Source organism: Camelus bactrianus, chromosome 5, assembly GCF_048773025.1.
Source record: "Camelus bactrianus isolate YW-2024 breed Bactrian camel chromosome 5, ASM4877302v1, whole genome shotgun sequence".
In the NCBI taxonomy this organism is placed as follows: domain Eukaryota; kingdom Metazoa; phylum Chordata; class Mammalia; order Artiodactyla; family Camelidae; genus Camelus; species Camelus bactrianus.
Window position 1 is genome coordinate 76,539,879 of NC_133543.1, and position 21,766 is coordinate 76,561,644.

The window sequence follows — 21,766 nt, forward strand, 5'->3', positions numbered from 1 at the left end:
AGGGCTTCAGGGCAGGGCTGCTATGATGCGGAGGGAAAGTAAAACAGGCCAGACCAGCAGTGGGGAAGAATGGGGCTTTCCTTCCAGGCCAGTGCACACTATTTGCGAAAGCCCACAGCGCATGGCTTGCTGCGGGAACCGCAGGGAGCTCCGTGTGGCTGGAGCAGAAGGAACACTGAGGAAAGGCATGGGAGGTGACAGGTGGTCAGGCCAGGCTAAGGAGTTTGCTCTTCGAGGACCCCTCACGATACAGGTCAGTGTGCAGGTCAGAGATGCTGTTACCGATTTCGGAGGTATCAGCATACTGGACCCAGGCTTTCAAATAGGTTTAATCTCTTAAGCGAACTCCAACTGATTGATCTCACTGCCTGAACTGCAGCTGAACAGGATTTCCGGGACCTTTCTCTGGTTCAGTGGGAGCATGGGAAGGACACGGGGGAGGATGGGGAAGGCTCTGTGACTCCCTGGCCAGGATTATAACACAGCCATGACCACAGATCAGATTACAGGCTGCTCTTTCCCATCTGGCCCTTAAATCTTGGCATTTTTCCATTGTTGAGGTTTGAGGAAACTAAGAAATTATGGCCTTCTACTTGCTAAGTCAGTCCGAAATCAAAAAAGATAGATAAGGAAAGACAAAGGAGTCCTGACAATGAAGATGTATATACCAGAGATAAAGTAATCCGGGAGAATGTTGCCAAGTGTGTGGCCAAGACCCGCACCCCAGACCCGCACACCAGTCACGGGCAGCGCTGGTAAGCCACAGGCCTGCCTACAGGGGCAGAGTCTTTACCATTCAGCCCCCACGCGGCCCAGAACAGAAGGCTGCCTCCCTGCAAGAAGACAGGTCCCAAAGGTGGGGGTGGGAGGCAGCAGGAGCCAGAGGGAGATGAGAGGTTAGAGGAGGGTTTGTGGCTGGGGAGGGACAGAGGGAAGCACGTTTTCATGCTCAGGAACGGAAGACATCACAGAGAGAAAGACTGAGGGAACAGGAGAGAAAGAGAATAATCTGTGGGGGGTGGGGGAAATGGAGGAGAGATAAGAAATAGACTAGGACATAAGCTAATACATTAGCATCAAAGAAAAAGGAGGAAACCACTCTGAGGCTTTCACACTTGTCTAGGAAAATGGAAGTTACAGGAGTTAGAGATTAACTAACGTGGGCCAGGCATGTTTCAATTCATGCACATTATCTCATAAAAACCCCTGTAGGAGCCATTATTTTTGGTCCATTTTGTGGAGGGGGAGATCTAGTAAGTAACAGAAAAGGACTGAAGCACACTACTTCCATCTCTGAGACTGTGATCTTGGGAAAGGTGACAAATGCCTGGAGTCTGACTCCTCACTCTGCCATTAAACCATCGCTTCAGAACAAGCTTCCACTAGAAAGTGTGAATCAACGGGAGAGGCATCTTCAGAAACGATCATTCAGTGGTGAGTGTGGTGGAGGGTGGAGGGTAGGAGAGAGTGAATAGCCTGTTAAAGATTAAATTCAGTGTCTAAAATCTCTGAAGAAGTGAACAAACATCTCTTCTCCCCTCTCTTTCTCTCTCTCCCTTCAAAATGCAGAAGTAGAAGCAGTGTAATTTCAGTAAAAGCATTTAATTTCTCTGGTTGCTGCCTCAGACTTTTGGGAACTGTGCTGACTTCTCAGGGCTTGGCTGCTGGTGCTGTGTCTCTGCTGAGAAATTAGATTTCCTAAAAATAACCCCCACCAGGTGGCGGAGCAGTGGGAGTGGCAGACCGGCTCCTGATTTGCTTTGTGCTTGCCGAGGTCATCTCTGAGGCTACAGCCCAAGGGAATGCGGAGGGTGTAGGCTGGCTGGATGAACCGTCGCCATGCCCTGGAGATCAGAGTTTGAAGAAAATGATGTCTGTTCCCCAGAACTTGACTTGGGAAAGGTTGGTGGAAATGCATTCTGTGTAGCCATGATAGTGGGAGTTCTCTCAGATCTATCTCTAAGCTCTCTGGACCTACCACTCTCTTTCTGTTTCTCAGAAATTCTGAATTGGTCTACAAGCTGCATAAAACATCTATGTGTTTCTGCACAGACATGGGGTTGACAAGTACTTATTGCGTCTGCCCTTTTTCTACTCAGTCTGAATGCAAAAATGCCTCATATGGAAGTGGACATGAAAACTCCGAGAAGAGAACATAGGCAAAAATAAATTGTAGCGATGTTCTCCTAGGTCAGTCTACCCAGGCAATAGAGATAAAAGCAAAAATAAACAAATATGGCCTAATCGAACTTATAAGCTTTTGCACAGCAAAAGAAACCATAAACAAAATGAAAAGACAACTTACAGAATGGGAGAAAATATTTGTATGATGCGACTGACAAGGGCTCAATTTCCAGAACATACAAACAGCTCATACAACTTAATAACAACAACAACAACAAAAATAAAAAATGGGCAGAAGACCTAAACAGACATTTCTCCAATGAACACATACAGATGGCCAATGGGCACATGAAAAAATGCTCAATATCACTAATTATCAGAGAAATGTGAATCAAAACTACAATGAGCTATCACCAGTCAGAACAGCCATCATTAAAAAAGTCCACAAATGATAAATGCTGGAGACGGTGTGGAGAAAAGGGAACCCTCCTACACTATTGGTGGGAATGCAGTTTAGTGCAGCCACTATGGAAAACAGTATGGCGACTCCTTAAAAAACTAAAAATAGACTTACCATATGATCCAGCAACCCCACTCCTGGGCATATATTCAGAGGAAACTCTAACTTGACAACATACATGAACCCTGTGTTCACAGAAGCACTATTTACAATAGCCAAGACATGGAAACAACCAAAATGTCCATTGACAGATGACTGGATAAAGAAGATGTGGTAGGTTTATACAATGGAATACTACTCAGCCATAAAAAAAGAATAAAGTAATGCCATATGCAGCATCATGGATGGACCTGGAGATCGTCATACTAAGTAAGCCAGAAAGAGAAAGAAAAATACCATATGATATCACATATGTGTAGAATCTTTTTTAAAAAAATGATACAAATGAACTTATTTACAAAAGAGAAAGAGATTCACAGACATAGGAAACAAAATGTATGGTTACCAGAAGGGGAAGCTGGGGAGGGATAAATTAGGAATTCGAGATTTGCAGGTACTAACTACTGTATATGAAATAGATAAACAGCAAGGTCTTATTGTAAAGCACAGGGAACTATTTATAGTAACCTATAATGAAAAAGAATATGGAAAAGAATATATATTTTAAAAAAGGAAAGTGGACATGTGGCTCTTTTGTCCCCAACATTCCTATTGCATTGTCCAACTGGCAAGACTGTGTCTGATAAGTCGGGTAGTTCTTAACTTTTTTATGTCAGGGTCCACTTTGGCAGTCTAGGAGCCTAAAAACCCCTTCTTACACTTCTATTTTGAAATGCAAAAAAAAAAAATTTAAATACAGTATCACTTATACGTGGAATCTAAAGAAAAAAAGACAAACTTATTTACAAAACAGAAACAGACTCACAGACATAGAAAACAAATCTATGGTTACCGGGGGCAGGGGTGGGAAAGGAAAAGTTGGACGTTCGAGATTTGCAAATACTAACTACTGTATATAAAATAGATAATCAACAAGTTTATACTGTATAGCACAGGGAACTATATTCAATATCTTGTAGTAATGTATGGTGAAAGAGACTATAAAGACAAATACATGTATGTTCCTATATGACTGAAGCATTGTGCTGTACACCAGAAATTGACACAGCATTGTAAACTGACTATACTTCAATAAATATATATATAAAAAAGGAAGAAAACCTAAAAAAATTAAAAATACATGGGATTGCAAACAAAACCTTAAGTATTGAAAAGCAGTTTTTAAATATTTGTTAAAACATGATATAATAATAAATGTGCTTTACTAATACACTTAATAGCAAGATCTAGCCCCGGTGTGGTAACTACTGTCATTCTGAAGTAGTGATAAGCACAAGTGATATTTTGAGATAATGTGATAGGAAATAGCTGTGATTTCTACTGATGGAGCCACTAGTACTACTAAAATTACTGTGGTTTGTTGCCTGAGTATATTGCTGAAATGCAAAATTTCACTTAGAGAGGTTAGTGAAAATCAAGATGTAATTTTTTACCTGTCCACGATTACATCGGACCCCCGGTCAAGAACCCCATAAGTCAGTACATCTGGCTGCCATCAGCATCTCATCAGTCTACACATGATTCACTCACACTTACGCGCGCGCGCGCACACACACACACACACACACACACACACACACACACACAAAGCACCGCGTGCCCTAGAAATCTGACAGCATCTTAATGCTGGTAAAGGCCACTTCCCAGATGTCTCTATGCTGGAAGATCAAGGAGCAGGAGGTGTAGGGAACACTGTAGATGGCAACATCAGTATTGTCTTTAGCCTCCGGTTCCAAACACTGACTGGGATGGATGGCCACTCCCAGCCATGGCTTTCTCATCTGTGCCTGATACTCGGGCCAGAATCATAAGCTCTACAGTTCTACCTGCACTTGCTTTTCTCTTGCATTTTAGGTGAATCCCGACTTCTTTCCATTCTGCTCACCAATTCTCAACAGGGTGGGACATATCCTAGTGGGGACTTTCAACGTGTAGTGGAAGGACAATACTCAAACTCAGAACTCTTGTTCTGGACAACAGTGTTAAGCCTGCTGATCACTCTGCAAACACTCCACATCCTCCACTTGCTATCCTGTCCTTCACGGTAGATCCAAAAATCCTTGGAAGACTTCTGCCAGTTAAGGCACACTCTCCCTGTCATTCACTCTGCTACAGACCCATGAGCATTGTTTCTTCATCCTCTCAAACAGCGATCTCTTTTAGGTGTCAGGTCATTAACATGACCTCTTTCCTCTGCCTGGAATGTTCTTCCCCTTCGCTCTTCCCAAGGCTCCTCCTTCTGGCAGTCATTTCTGACCATTTTATGTAAATTGGATACTTCTTTGATTCCCTCCTTCATTATCCAGTTTATTTCTCTTAAATGGCCAACATTTGTAATTTTTGTACATATCTGTGTTTTTGTCTGTCTCTTGCATTAGAGGCTAAACTTCTTAAGTGCAGGGGCCACATCTAGTTTGCTCACTGCTGAACCCCAGAGCCAATACCATGCCTAGCACATAGCTGGCACTCAGTAATGATTTGGCAAGTGGATTAATCAGCACTGAGCATTGCCTTTTATAGTCCACAGCTCTATAATCTAATGTACAGGTTAAACTCCTAAATGGAAGGTGAGGCAGGGTATCACATAGTATATAACCAAAAGCATGCCTCTGCTTTAGGACCAGAAGTGGGACCCCATTTGGCCCAGTTAGATTGGCTTCACCTGTTGACCCAGCTGCCACAGTCCCATCCGCCCACTGTGCCAGGATCCAACAACTGGTGTGGAGAATTCTGTGCCTACTGCTCCAGGGATGGTGGCAGTTGGAAGCACAGAGTTGTTTAATCTCTAGAACCATGGAGTTTGAGAGCTCAGGGATGCTCCAATCCTGGCTGGCCAGACATGCCTTTTTGACAAACTCTCTCATCTCAGTGTCATGGGACCAGGGAAATCAGCTTTGGACCAGTAGACCCCTCCCTGGAATTCACTTCCTTTGCAAGCTATACATTCATCCACAGATGGTTAATGAGCGTTGCATTCAGTGATGTGCCCGTTAGTACAGGCTGGGAAGACAAAGGCAAATGAAGCATGCCTTCAAGTGGCTCAAGCCAGTCAAGGAAACCAATAACAACTTGCACAAAGCAAGTTTCTGCTTTTACGTTGATGGGGCAGAGAGCATCATCTTGGCTCTTATAGACATTCTCCTTCTCAACATCTATAAACCTGTGTAAATGAACCAACATGCTAAGGGCACCCACAGATATATTAATGCGTATGTGTACAGCCACACTGCCGCCTCTCATAAGATCCTGAAAGCATCAGGTAGAAAATGAATCTCCCTCCAAGGGGCACACGAATCCAACTTTATCATTCAGCACTATTACTGTTCCTTTAAGAGAAGGGCTGGAGCTGCAGCTCTGCCCAGCCCAGTAAGCACAATGGAACATTTTCCTTGGGATTACCTCACTCCCAGTGACCCACACAGGAAATAATTATTTTGGTAGTCGTCAGTAAACAGTGGAGCACACTTACTTGAAAAATAAGCTCTTTTTTGACCCTGTGAGACAGTGGCTTCACAAGCATAACTGGACCTACCCAAATGCAACAATTTTGTATGTAAAGGGTGCCTTATTCTTGGATTGTGGGTTCCCAGATCCAGGCCACACTTCAGAGTTCTGCCAAAAAGCCACAGCAAACAGTTGTTTTCTTGTATTTCTGGCTAGAGAAGAATGTGGCATCAACGAAGGAAACTAGATTTCTCTTCCTGGGGTAGAATATGGAAATTTCAAGATGTCCTAGCAACAAGCTCAAACACCACAGTCGAGTCTGAGAAGGTACTCCTGCTCTTCCAGACAGCAGTCATAGGGTGTGCCAGGGAGCCAGGGCCACGCTTGGAATAAGTGACAGTTCTAGACAAGATTTAGGGGTTGAAATGAAAAGTCCGGCTCTCCACTCCCTAAGCTATCTGAGGCCTAACTTTACAGCCCTCTCTTTCTCTGCGTAGTCCCCCCAGGAGGCAGCACCCCGGGTGGAAGCTGCAGAGCTCTGAGAAGAGTGATGCCACCTGTTGAAGCAGATGCATTGAATTAAGGAGGCAATGTCCTCAACTAAAATTGACTCTAGTCTACTGAAATCCAGCGTCACCGACTTAGGCTAAGGTCTTGACTGCTTTGACAGAGACCCAAAATAATAGTGGTTTAAACACAGTAGATGGTTTTCCCTGTCTCATCTAACTGTCTGGGAGTAAGCAGTCCGGGGCGGTGTGGCAGCTCAAGGCTCAAGGACGCAGTGCGTTCTGCGGTCTGGCTCTGCTGTCCTTGGACCCACATGATCCAGGATGGGTCACCTTCACACTCACATTCCAGCCAACCAGACGCTAAGATGGAGAGGGAGGGCCTGCCCCTTCCTTTTAGGAACAAAACCCAGAGATGCCATCAATTCTGCTTATACCCCGTTAGCCAGAACTTAGCCATATGACCAACAGAATTTCAAGGCTGTTCCCAGCTACATATTGGGGATTCTATTACTATAGGAAAAAAATGGAAACTCAATATTGAGAGGCAGCCAGTGGTTTGCCACAATTGTCAATTTTCAGATTATTCCTTTGACAATGGTATGTTATCAGAAGACACAGCCTCTTTTCCTGCAAATCCATTGCACTGTGCCCCCCTCCAAAATTACTCTATTTATCAGACCACCCCCCCCCACCGCCATGCCAGTATGATATACTGGTGTGCTTAAGGAAGAAAAGGTCATGAGCGTAGAACTACAGGGTCCTTGCACTTTGTGTGGTGACATCTGGCCAGAACGGTAAGCTGGGCTGTACCTCCTCTTGGGACACTTCCCTGATGATGGCTTTGGGTGGGTCTGAGTAGTGTCAAGATTTATTCTATAGACCAAAGACACTGCTTGGATTACCTTAAGACCCAGAGGTTATCCCATGGCTGTGAGGATTGGCTTGTTTCATTTTGCCTTCTCTCTAGCCCTAATAGGAAAATAGTGGTAATGAGTCAGGGGTGCAAAGCCCCCGGGCAATTTCAACATTGGAAAGGAGGGAAGATTTCTCCAACCCTGCAACCCTGAAACCCTGTGTGACCTAGTATAAGAAAGGGGCTACATGTTAACCTCAAACTTTCCTGTAAGTTTCTGAGAATCACTCCAGGAAATATGTTGTGAATAGGGGAGGCTTGGGAGTAATTGATCCAGCCCTCTTCTTGGGTCCTTTTAGAGTGAGACTTGCTGAATGCAAAATCTTCGGAGAATCTCTGAGCAGGGACTTCCCAGAGAGTTTCATTCATTAAAGAGGAAAGAGTAAGGGACTCTGTGCTGAATGGATTAGAATCCCACCTGGTGTTTACACTGAACTGCAGGATGTGCTTAATATCCTGGCAGGAATAGGCCATCACTTGGCGGCAGCAGACAGCACCTGTTTACAGTATCCAGCCTGGTCATATAAAATTAATGACATCTCCTCCAGTATCAAGTAATACAAAAACCAAAGGTATAGATGTTCAATATCTCAAAGATGAGCTGAGATGAGAAAGGGAGCCAAATTGAAACAGTTTCTACCTAGAGGTATGAAACAGAAAAGTCGATTTGTCTTACGTTATGAGCATAAATTATGATATATTGCTACTAAATTATAATAAAGTCGTAGCAAAAAAGTCTATGAGGTGAGAAAATTTCACTTTATAAACAGAAAATCATCATCTTCATTGACATAAGACATATATATATATACATCTCCAGAAATTTAACCCATCTCAGCTGATTTTAGTGATTTTATATAGCACATGTATCATGGCTGTTACATAATATAGTTGACACACACACACATATACATATTATAGGATGACAGAATCTTAACAGTGATTTTAATCACAAAACTGTTCTAAATTCCAACTTAGGTCTCTAGTCAGGGAACATTAGGACATCCTCTTCCTGTTTCTGCCTTGTCCAAAAGCTGAAACAGAACCCTTGGAAGGGGTCCAAGATGTCAGGAAGAAATTATTTTAAGTGCTGTTATGCTTGGGAGGGGCAGCAGGGCAACATGAATTGAGCTCTGTATCCGAATCCATGTATAGTAATAATAAAGACTCCACTGTGTTGACTTCTGGCAGTGGACGAGGGAAACGGCACAAATGCCAAACACAGGGGCGCGTTCCGTCACTCCCTCCTCGGCTCCCTTAGCACGTTGTACATCCCTCCGTTAGCACTTCCCTCACCCGTTACACTGCAATTATTTGTTCACCAGCTTGTTTCCAGCACTGTCCTGTGACATGGGGAGGAGTTAAGAACTCTCCCTCTGGAACCAAACTGCAGGATTTGAATCCCAGCGCTGCCGCTGATTTGTGACTTCAAGCAAGTCCCTTAACTGTGCGAAGCCTCAGTTTCTTCAACTGTATTAGTATCTGTCGACTACGGTGGCTGTGAATATTTCATGAGAAAGGAATGAGAAGCACATCCTGCGTTAAGGAACATCCTCAGTCACTGTTAGCTGTTCTTATTACCATGTAGGGATAAATCCTATCCTATTCATTTATCTATAGGATGCCTAACTCCTAAAGCATCTAAGCTGAATGAGCCAGTGAATGAGAAACTGTGGTACAGAAAGGGCAGTCCCCTCCAATGCCCTTCCTTCACTCTGCTCCAAGGCAATGGAGAGGCATCTCTGCCTGGTCAATTTAGGAAGGGTAACTGGGCATGTGTGGTCCCTGCCTGGTCAATTTAGGAAGGGTAACTGGCCATGTGTGGTCCAGCCTCACCCATCTTCCTCCTGGGCATGAGCTAGCTGCCCTCAAAGGGCATATGCTGGGCTTTACACTTCCAGCTTTGCCCTGGTGGGCAGGCCTGCCCCATGCCTCCCCATCCTCCTTTGGGGAAGGGAGGCAACTTGCCATAGAAAGCACGCACTCTCTTTCTCTCCCACGTGTTCTGATGTTGGATGAGACTGGATGGAGAAGACTGGTGAATTCTGGACTCAATGCGCAAATCCATAGATCCTGCCACCAAGCCGTTCCCTTCGATCTAACTTGACCGATCACAAGCATGGTATTTCGGCTTCCACCTGCCATTCATATGCATCATTCCCCAGTATGGCCTATTTATCGAGCCCACTTCTAAACCCCATCAGTGGCTTAACAACAAAAAGAATTTTTTCAGGTTTTTAATTGAATTGAAGAGTTGAAAAAGTAAGGTGCTGGTTGCTCTTTTTCCTCTCCAGAGCTAGCCTTGGCTTTTCTCTTTCTTACTGTAAGAGGTTGGCCACTTTGGCTGCATTATCTGGGCTCTCTTGCCTTCTGGCTTCCAGTTGGGTTCCACCAACTGGATGAGGCTGGAGGGTGAGAAGAGAGACATAGACCAGAGTGTTTTCTGTCCACTCCTCCCCTGATTAGTGAGGTTTGGGCACTGTCTGCATCCTCTGCTTAAGGCCTCAGCACCTGCTGGACACCCGCTCTCTCGTGGCTACAGCTTATGCTGGGTTTTCCAACCCCGTTCTCTCTCCTTGTCCCTTCAGACCGAGGAGCAGTATCAGTATCCCCACAATGTTAGTCCCCCCAGTGCTCAGTCATCTTTGTTAGTTCTCTTAACCCGGCCCATGCCCCTGTAAAGAGTCCCATGGTAGAGTCTCTTCAGGGAAACTTCTGAGTGTTCCATCTCTTTCCCAGCAGGACCCTGACTGAAGTAAGTGATGAAGAGTTACAGGAAGACACGTCGGGTATACATAGAGCCGAATGTCACTAGACATTTGTCCTCTCCAAAAAAAAATTGCCTTTTATTTTAATTGCTTTTATTCTGAAGCTTTCTGTTAACTTGGCTTTCCATATTCTTCTAGCTAAAGAATTAGAGGACCTTGGTCAGACTGCCCCCTATATGTAAGTTCTCGTGGTAGTTCAATATCTCTTCTCAAATCAGTAAATTGCTACCATGTTTTATAAAAATAGTGAATGGAAAGCCAAAAGGAAGTGGAAATGGCAGAATTAACTTAGTTTACTTTGAGTTCTATGGAAAGAAACCACAAATTTGAAGGGGTGGCATTCTAAGATAAAGAGCTCTAAGATCAGGGTTCAAAGATAAAGACTGAGGTTTACCAGACATGAGCTTCCAAAAATATAGCCTCCAAGTGAACATGGGTGCACACTAAATTTTTGTTTTCTAATCTATTTCCACCTGTCCATTTGTCTTTTAATGCATTTGACTATTTACCTCTGTTTACAAGAGTAGGCAATTTCTCACAGCCTCCAAATTTCGATGCAAAAATGAGTCTGACTCACAGGATGACATCAGTCAAGATTAGGGCTTTGAGAGAATTCTAAAGGCAGCAGCCAAACAATAATTACTTTGCGATGGAAAAAGTGAAAAAGCACAAAAACAAAACTCCTCAGTCCAGCATGCTAAACCTTTCCCAGTCCGAAGCTGCCCCTCCTGGGAAACTCATCGACCTCAAAAACACACTACGCTCTTTCCCATCATTTGGCCTTTGCTTGTTCTGTGTCCCACAACCTGAATCACCTTCCCCTGTCCTCTCTGTCTCTCCCAACCTGACACCCAGAGGTGTCACCACATTCTGCCAGCGCGCCTCTCCCAGCCATGGCAGCCCGCAGCCCTCTCTGCCTTTTGAGCACATCTGGCACTTACACATTGGCCATTTACTGAATCACATGTGATTCTTAATTCCCAGAGCCATTTCACTGTCTCTCTCCAACCCTATTCCTGGGGTAATTTTTGGCGATTTCAATATACTTCTGATAAAACCTGGCCTCTCATATCCTTTTTACTCACCCTTTTTGAGTTGGCCACTACAACGCTATCTTGTCATGACTGTTAACTGCACCCACTCTGTATCTCAATTTCAAGCACTCCATTCCCCGATTACAACCTCCGAGATTTCAGCTGACTCTCTTACCCCAGCTCCCTTCATCTGACCAAGCCTACTGTCTTTTCACTGTCTCTCACAACCTTCTTGTTCTCATTTGCCTCCTCAGCCATCCAATATCCATCACTATACTCACCAACTCACATACACCTTTAACTCCCTAGACCTTCTTTCCCACCTTCATACTCCTGTGGCAAAACCCCAAAATTGGCTAAATCCAAAGCTCTGCCTTCTCCCTACTTGAACTTGCGCATGGCTGGGGACAAGTGTACAACCACTTTGGCTGTCCTCAATTTAAATCTGTGACCCTCTTTATTGATTTTTTCTAAAGCATTCAACTTGATCTTTGTAGAGACAATAATCCTCTTTCTCTTTGCTTTCTTATGCTTACCTGCTTTTTATTGTGCAATAGCTAAATACAGGAACAAATGCAAATGGTATGAACAGGTTCTGGAGCAAACCAAGTTGACTCTTGCTGAGCATGTAACTCAACGGAGGGAGAACAGAAGCAAGAGTTACAATAGTGAGTCACTAGTAGCCTGGAGTTTTCAAAGTGCCAGGGACCTCAGCCAGGATGTATCACAGAGAGTATGGGAACCTCTGTTAGTCTGGCAAGTTAGTTAAATGGTAGTCAGTTAAGAATGGCTATGTACACATGAAAACTATAGATTCTGTAAATAAAAATCTGTAAATAAGAAAAAAAAAAATTTACCGCCTCTCATTTTTTTATGCCAATGTAAAGAGTCTGCTTGGGCCCTGGTTTGTTAGGTTCATAGTAAGGTCATTGAGAAACCTGTCAGTTTGCCCCGGGCTTGGCCATGATTCATTGGCTATGCTACTATTTTGGCTTCCTCCTATCATGGTCATTTCTTAGTTGATGCTGTAACATAAATATCAAATTCTTTAAGATTCAAGTAATTTTACCAGAAATAAATCATCTCCCCTACACAGCACAAAGATACCATTACGGGCAGTGCTTCTCAATCTTTTGTTTTTAGTATGCCTTCCCCAGGAGGAACCTTATTAGACATTTTTGTTTAAATCATTCCCCTCCTCCATGAAATGTTAATATCATAGGAATACTCTATGTAAACCAATTGTCACCTCTTTGGGGATGATATCACCCTGTTTAGAATGCATGATTTAGAGCGGATGAAGTGTGGCCTACATGTGATTTTTTTAATAAAAACTGTATATGTTAGGGTGTACAACATGGTGATTTGATATACACATACGTAGTGAAATGACCACTACAGTCAGGCTAATGAACGTATCATCCCCTCACAGTTACCTTCTGTGTGCATGTGGTAAGGGCACCTGATGCTGCTCTCTCAGCAAGTTCTCCGTGTTCAGTACAGTATGATCAATACAGCCATCACGCTGTGCATTGAATCTCTAGACTTACTCATTCTACACCAATGCAACCTGGTACACTTTGACCAACTTCTCCCCACCTCCTCTACCTCCTCACCCCTGGTAACCACTGTTCTATTCTCTGTTTCTTTATACAGTTCTTATCTGGCTGTTATTTGTGTCTGGGAAGATGAATGGCGGGGGACATTGATTTGAAGAAGTGTCTACTTTAGTAGTGAAGATGTCAGTGGTGTTTCACACTTTTATTTTTTCACTTCTCTTATTCCATCTTTCTTAATGTGCTGGCTGTACTCTTACCACTTCAGCTCTAGTATTTTTCTTAAAATGGTAAGCAATTCAACAACAGACTAGGACTAAAGCTCATACTATCATCAAGAATAGCACCGCATTAAGCAACACTAGTAAATAAGCCTTTCCTTTTCAGATTATTAGCAGTTTCCTTAACCTGGGAAATAAAATATCTGTGAAAAGTATTCTCCAGTGTCATCACACCATTTCATCTGTCCTCTCACCCCCATATGTGTTTACTGTTAACAGCATATGTATCACGAATGGTAGCACACAAGTCAGAGGTCCACATGGCAGCATTCAGGAAAAAAGAAAGACAAGGAAGGAAGGGAGGGAGGGAGGGAGGAAGGAAGGAAGGAAAACAAGAAAATACACAGAAAGAAAAGAAAAGAATTCTGGGGTTTTTTTCTAATTTACAGCCACACATTTCAAAGGGGACTATGAAACATTAACTGAATAGTAGTGTGTTGTCCTACTATATTAAAGAGGTCAGTTTGCTCCTCCAATGTTCACCTTCTAACACTGAAAAGTTATGTTATTTTATTAGACCTGAAGCCAGAAAAAAATATGATGTGCTGTGTATAATTATTTCATAAGCTTCTACGAGCAGTCTTCCTGACACTTGGATAGCAGCGCAAATGACCATTACTCATATTTTCTACCTCTGTATCTATGTGTTCTTTCATACTCTTAATGTGCAAGAGAAAAACCCTGATTATGGATGTTGGTAATTTTTCAGGACTCCAAAACTTTCAGTCAAAAAATGGAGTTCTGAATCACTAAATATCAGGATCACTGGGAAACAACTTTGGGGAAAATCAGACTGGTGTTTACCCCCAAAAACTGGGTTTTGCCATTAGCAATTCAGCCAAGCCAAGCAGTAAAATATCTAGAACAAACACTAATTTATGCCAGTTTCACTACAGAAATCCCAAGATTAAAAATTTAATTATTGCAGGAGGAGAGGAGGGGACAGATGAAGAAAACCTGAGTTGCATCTAAGAATCTGATAAAACTTTAACTTTTCTTGCCATTTTTCAGCTAAAATTTTTATTTCACTATTTTTACCTACATTGTCTCTTTTGAGAGACTTAGGAATTAGACACCTGAGTGATTATTTACATAAAGTCTGTCTTCCTCCATCAGACCACACACACCACAGTACAATGTCTATTTTGCTCACCATGGTATCTCCATGACGAACACGGGGCCTGCACATGGTAGATGCTCAAACAATTTGTTAAGAATTGAACATATTGGATGGGAAGAAAGATATTTTGATATGACACTGTTCTCAATGCAAGATTCAGCTACTTTATTCTCCAACCATCTTGACTTCTGCATTTACTCATCATAGAGCTATGTTGTCCCTGAACAGGGACGATTAAGACAGTCCCTGACCTTAAGGGACTCACAGTCTAGTTGGGGAGAGAGACTTGTAGACAAGTTACTCATAATACAGTGAGATATGAGAAATAGCAAATGTCTATGCAAGGGATAGAGAAAGAGGTAGCAATCCAAATGTCTCCTATTGAAATCGGAATTGTATCTCTGGCAGGCAACTGTCAAAGGGTAGGAAAAGTAAAAGATCTAGAACTGAATGTTTGTTTTGTTTTGTAACCAGATCATTGAAGCCAAACTAAATTGAGGACTTTCCATCCAACCTCTTTCAGATCTTGGCTTAAACACCACTTCTTTAGAGGAATCTCCTCTGACCCCTCTTCACACACACACACACACACACACACACACACACACACACACGCATACTGGGCTAGGTCTCCTGCCGTCCCACCACTAGAGTGGGAAGTCCACGAGGCCAGAGTACGTGTCTGCTAGTCCACCCACTACTATATATCCAGAGTCTAGAACTATCTCTGGCATATAGCAGGTGTTCAATAAATGTGTGATGAATAAAGTCTTCCTTGCAATATATTTGTTTCTCATTTTTCAAACCAACTTATCTCATTTTTCCATTCTATAAATAGAAAAAGTAATTCCCCTCCCTAAATAATGCTCTTTGCCTTTTCCTTCAAGATGGTTGTTTTCCTAAATTTCAAGACATTATTCTTCAATAACTGGAAGTAAATTGCATTTTATGCATCTCTACACAGTGGGGAATGGGTCCTGAAGAGTGTACCTGCCTCCACCCCCACCAGGTACCTTAAGGGTTGAGCCTATTTGTAGACTCTCAGAGTAGGTTCCCCATGGAGTTTCTCCACACCTCAGTTTCCCAAGGATTTAGGCTGAGGGAGGGAGACTTTCTTCTGGAAAGTAGTTAAGGATTAATGTTCTCAGAGGAATAGCGGAAGGTCAGCATTCACTTTCTGTGCCCCCAAGTCAATTCTTACCCTCTGCTTTCACTCAGGGTAGGAGGAGAAGAGAAGCATGATCCTGGTTTAAGGCTTGAAGTGCTCCAGATATTTAAGATTCTAAAAAAAATATAGAAACTTAGAAAGCATCCTCAAAGAGCTTTCAGTCCTAAGATACCATGTTCCGAGGTCAATAAGTCTTGGGTTTGCTGATTCCCCAGGCCATCTGGCAACCAGAGAGAGATATTTTAAGTCATGGCACTGCCACGTGGCAACCTCAAAAACCACACCCTTTGAATGTCAGCCTCCTTCACTGACGTGGGGCAGGGCTGACGTAGGGCAAGGAAGAAAGGTTGCGCTGCAGGGCCATGGGCCCCACTGAAATGCCGTTGCCTTAGAAACAAAACCTGACTCATGTAAGTCCCTCGTTCCTTTCTTTACTAAATGTGCTGCTGAAAACTGGGAAACTCAGTCAAATTTGGATGTTTCCAAATGTCCAGATGTGTCCTAGATACAGCGTAGATGTCAGGAAGAGACTTGAATTGATTTAAATATGAGGTATTTTTTCTCAGCATAGAAATATCCCTTCTGAATTATACACAGTCTTTCACATGACCCTCGGAGGGAAACAGGGAACTATAGTTACTGAAGAGGGATAATGTTGGCCCCAAGAAGTACTGGCTAAAAGCAGACATATGATTAGAGTGAAAGGTTTCAAAGTTTCTCTTAATAGCATCTTTTTCATACACACATCCACAGACACTCACATGATTTAAGTGATTACTAAAAAGAAAATACAAAGTTTTTAAGTGTGCATATACATACAGTATACATATGTGTGTGTGTGTGTGTGTGTATATATATCTTAAAGTTGCAATGTATGAGAAGATGTTATATCATTATATACCACTTGTAACAACTAATATAACTGAAAACTCCTAGGATTTCCTGTTAGTTATTATTCCATCTAGAAGCAGGGATTTCTCTTGGTCTCTTAAAGTTAAGCTAACTCAGATTTAGGGGAGGTGTACCACGTCATTAGGTCCTGAGATGGCAGCAGGTAGAGCATCTCTGAGTGACTAGGGTTCTAGTACTACCTCTGCCACTTATTAGTCACCTGCAAAACAGACCAAAGAATCTCTCTCAGATTCCTCCTCATGCCAGTATCCCACAGTTCTGTAGCAACCTCACAATTATTTTGGAAACATATCAGGGGATCGTTGATTCAAGTGCCCACGCCATGTACGTTCTGCAGCTATTTCTTCACTAGAGTCTTGTCACTTCCTCCCAAGACTTGTGAGCCTAGAAAAATCTGCTACTTTGTACTTTTGTGTTTGTTTTTGTTTTCGTTGAGTGGCAAACCAATAGGAAACAGGGAATACTTAGATATATCAGCTAATGTTTCAAAGACGGCAATATGTTTGGGAGTTAATAAGCGTATAAAATACAGTTGAAGCCAGAAATTTTAAGGAAATCACCATGGGAAGGTATATAGAGCAGGAAAAGACATAAGACTGAGGGCTAAGTCCCCTTGATAATGGGGAAAGGGTGAGCACAAGAAGTCCTAGAAGGAGACTGAAAAGGAGAACCAATATCGGTAATAAGAAAACTGCGATGCTTAGGAAGTCAAGGGAAGAGACGGAGTCGTCAACAAAGTCAAAGCTTTCTGCAAGTCATGTGGGAAAGGATTATGTCACTAAATATAACACTATGGAGCTATTAGCAATGGAAGTTTCCGTAGGGTGGTGGTAGCAGAAGATAAAAGGCAAATGGTTTGAGAAGCACTGGAGAGCTGGAGCTGCAGATTGAGCTAACACTTATCCTCTGTCCATTCGAGCACTCATGTGAAAGGCTGCAAAAATATGCAATATGTAGCTGAGTTTCATCAGAGAAGGAAAGTAAAGCCAACTCCAATTGATGCTATGGTGATCCAAGGATTCAGAGCCCAGACACTGGGACTGGGGTCAGGAAGGGAAGACAGGAGACGTGGCCTACGGCCTGAGTAAGGAGAGGAATTGAAACTGAGACCACTGCATATACCCAAGGTCCTCAGTGGGCTGCCTAGTCTATAAAAATTGATCTATAACCACACTATCTAATATGGCAGCTATTAACTGTATAATATTTAAATTTAAATGTATTAAAATTAAATAAAATTCAAAATTCAATTCCTCGGTCACACATTTCAAGTACTTAATAACCACTTGTGGCAAGTGGCTACCATGTTGAAAGACATAAATATAGAACTCTTCCATCTTCATAGGAAGTTCTGTTGAATGGTGCTAATCTAGAAAATCTCTGGCTACCATCCCAAAGAAGCAGCAAGGAAATATGCTCTCTGCCTCAATCTTTGGATGAAGGCAGAAAAACTCCCCTTATGAGAAACTGATACCATGAAACATGTGCCTCTCCCAGGTGGGTGGTCCAAATTTGTACTACCCACATATGCTGAAGTGCCAAGCCAGCAATCTAACACTTGGAGTCCCAGCAGAAGCATCTCAATAATACACATCAACAAAACACTCTCTAGTGCCCATTCACAACCACAGGACTCTACAGGAAAGAGCAATGTGATCTAAAAATGAGCTTGTTATCAACAAGTATAAACCACAGGAAGAATTTAAATAGGGTCTTCACAAAAACAGATATCCAAATGACCAATAAACTTAAAACAAGGCGATCAACTTTGTAAGTCATCAGGAAATAACTATTATATTAAAAATAAAAAAGAAATCCATGCCATGCCATTATACAGCCTCCAAAATGGCTACAATTTAAATGACTCACAACACCCACTATTGGTGAGAATGTGGAGCAACTGGAACTCTCATACAATATTGCAGAAGTTGTAAAATACATACATTGTGACCAAGCAATTCTACTCGTTAGGTGTGCCCAAAAGAAATGAGTACGTGTGAACATATGCCCAGAGCATGTACCCAGAGGTGGATCCAAAGACACACATAGGACGTTCACAGTAGACTATCTGTGATAGACAAACTAAGGGCAACCTAAATGTGCATCAATCAAAGAGTGGATAAATGAGATAGATATTCATACAATGGAATATTTTGTAGCAATGGGAGCAAACTACTCCTACACCCAAAAACATGTATCAATCTCACAAAAATAATGCTGAGGGAAAGAAGTCAAGCATAACAGCCCATATAAAGTTCAAAACAAACAAACCTAATTCGGTGATGACAGAAGTTAGGACAATTACTTTTGTGACTGAGAAGGGGCATAAGTGGGGCCACTGGAGTGCTGGTAACATTCTACTTCTTGATCTGGGTGGCTGTTACCAGAGTTACGTTCCCTTTGCAGAAATGTAGCATGCTATACAGCTATGATTGGCACACTTTTCTGCATATATGTAAATATAAATTAGATACATATTTATATTTATATATCAAATGTTATGTTAATTTTATATACCATTAAAATAATAACTAATTGAGAGGATTAAAAGCAAAGTGGAACTAAAATTCTAGCCACCAATAACATGGAATATGGGATGGGGTTGTCAGATTTAAACATGCTACAGTGCTTATATTTTTCTGAGGAAAAACTGAAGTATTTGCTAACGGTAGACCTTGCTGAAACAAGCACATTTGTTAAAAATGTAAAGGTTCTACTGTCTAGCACAGGAAACTATATTCAATATCTTATGGTGACCTATAATGAAAAAGAATATGAACGGGAATATACGTATGTGCATGTGTGACAGAAACATTATGCTGTACACCAGAAATTGACATATTGTAAACTGACTATACTTCAATTAAAAAAACAGGAAAAAAATTAAAAAATAAAAATAGGCATTTTCAGATTGGACCAAAAACAAAACAAAATGGAGCTATAGGTGTCTTAAAAGAAACATACCTAAACATAGTGACATACTGTTTAAAGTAAAACAATAAAGACATCTAGTCAGAAGTCGGACTGATCGGAGTTGAGGATTTGGTGGGTGAGTGCAATGAAAGGACAAAGGGTCAGGAGGGTGAAATAAGAGGTGAGAGTGATCAAAGGGATAGGTTACAGAGTCCAGGCTGGCTCATAAGGGAATGATACCTGAAAACTGCTGTTAGGGAAAAAATGTAACAGTTTGAGGAAATAAAAGTCAAGGAAATGGTAGTCTAACAGGGCCTCAAAGCAGGTGTGATGAGAGTAAAAGAACCAATTTGATTTCCATCCAATTTAAACTCAGATCTAAACAGACCATTAGATCTTTTTTTTTTAATATTGTCCAACTTTCTTACTATAAATAATCTGTAGGGCTCTGCAAGATGTAAAGAACTAATTCGCCGTTACATCCTCCAAAGTTGAAGTGTATCTTAGCAAGTAATCAGCCTTTAAACCATAGTCAGTCTTGAACGCTATATTACAGTTGTACTAATAGAAAAACCAGTCATCTGGTCAACAACCAAAACCTCATTGCCTCTGATGGCAATCAGGGCACAGAAATCTAAAAAACATCCAAGAAACCACTGACCTTCACATAACAAAATGTAACGCACATTTCCTTTGATAAAGTTCGCTTCTATATCTCTGCATTATACATCCCTGACTTGAGGAAAATAACCCTTACAATGTTTACAAGGCACAGTAAGTGGAAACTTCAGTTCTAGGCTCAGTGTAGCAAGTATGCAGCCATAAACCCCTTGACAGACCTCCGTCCACAGAATTGCTTTAATTTTTAAAGTTTCAGCCCACATGCTGCATCCTCCTTCAGCCTTCCCCAACTTCCTCAAGCAGGGTGTATCATTGTTTCCCCAACATTCGCTCTTCCCTTTGGGGGTACAGTTAATTATCAGTTATTCTAATCTTATAGTCTAAGTGTTTACATAAATCCTCATCTCTTTTAAGATTATAATCATCTTTTTTCTTTTTCAGTTTTATTATGTAAAATTATTATAGTTCGACTACACATACACATTATATTGCATGTAAATACATATATACACTATACTGCACATTTTTTAGTTTACATATATGTACTAATTATTGTTTCTAAGAAGAGATAAGATTATAAGCATCCTGGGGACAAGAATCGCTCTTGACCTCATGCCCAGAATATAACACTCTATTCTGTGTAACAGAAGGGACAATAAATATGGAATACAGATAGTTGCTCCATTTTCAGGATAAAGAAGCATGATTTTGTTTTGTGGGCATTTTATTTTTCTTCTTTAAACTAAAGAAGTTGCCTTGACTAATAGTACCAGGCTGACTTAAGAGGCGGGTGACTGATCTTGCAGAACATGCTGCCAAAGTTATCCCCACTCAAAAGAGCTGGAGTACTAACAAACACAGGATGATTCAGTTCAGTAAATTTTAATGCTGCAACTGTCTGATTTTTTGCCTTAATTAGAAACTGGTTTGATCGGTACCCCCACCCTCTTTTTTAATGACTTTCTGTGAGTAAATCGTTGTAAAATCACATAAGCCATGCCTGTCCTCCAAGTGTACCAACCCTCCTTTCATATGGCAAAGGCTGTCAAAGCATGGGCCGCTGTCCACAATGCCTAATGAGAGCCATATTTTCCTCTGTTGTCCAGCGTCACCTGAGAAAGAGGATCAAGAGCCAAAATCTCATAGGCTCCCAGGGCAACCCTTGTCAGGGGCCCGAGGTTAGGGTTAGACTGCTCCTGCTACAGCTGCAGCAGACCCCAGACAGCACAAGACCGTGAGGACACATTAGTGCCAATTATTGTTTTAAAATGATGTTAAATGTGTGTCAGTACCAGAATTGAAATCTCAGAGCCAGAATCTATGTCTCAAGTCTCCGATTTCTGCTTCCCGTAGCATAGAAAAGTAATTTACTCTCCGAGGAAAACAATCTTCTGTTTTCTGCATCAGTGGTCCTCAGAGTATGAAGTTCCCAGATCAACAGCATCTGCATCACCTGGGAACTGGTTAGAAATGTAAATGATCGGGTGCCACCTAAGACCCACTGAAGTGGAAACTCTGTAGATGAGACCCAGCAGGCACATTTCAACAAGCCCTCCTGGAGACTATGGTGCACAGTAAAGTCTGAGAACGGCTGCTCTAGACTAGACCAAAATGTGATCTGTGGACTAAGGCATCGGCACCCCTAGGAGTATGTTAGAAATGCAAAATCTCAGGCCCCACCCTAGACCTACTGGATTGAAAACTGCATTTTAACAAAATCGCGAAGTGATTTGTATATACACTGAAGCTTGAGAAGCACGATCAAGGATGAAATTGAGCAAATTAATCATCTGAATAAATAAATTGAATAAATATGACACTGT

At 41.9% G+C, this 21,766-nt stretch overlaps 1 long non-coding RNA gene across 4 annotated transcripts in view; it reads right to left on the bottom strand.

Moving 5' to 3' along the window:
• The window catches only part of LOC141577736 (uncharacterized), an 83,073-nt gene that overhangs the window by 1,690 nt on the left and 59,617 nt on the right, over window positions 1-21,766 (bottom strand). For 3 of the 4 annotated variants that reach the window (XR_012507113.1, XR_012507112.1, XR_012507110.1), the window contains one exon: window positions 15,531-15,611. The exons of the other annotated variant lie outside the window; for it this stretch is intronic. This is a non-coding gene — a long non-coding RNA (uncharacterized LOC141577736). The remainder of the gene's footprint in view (window positions 1-15,530; window positions 15,612-21,766) is intronic. 4 annotated transcript variants of the gene reach the window in all.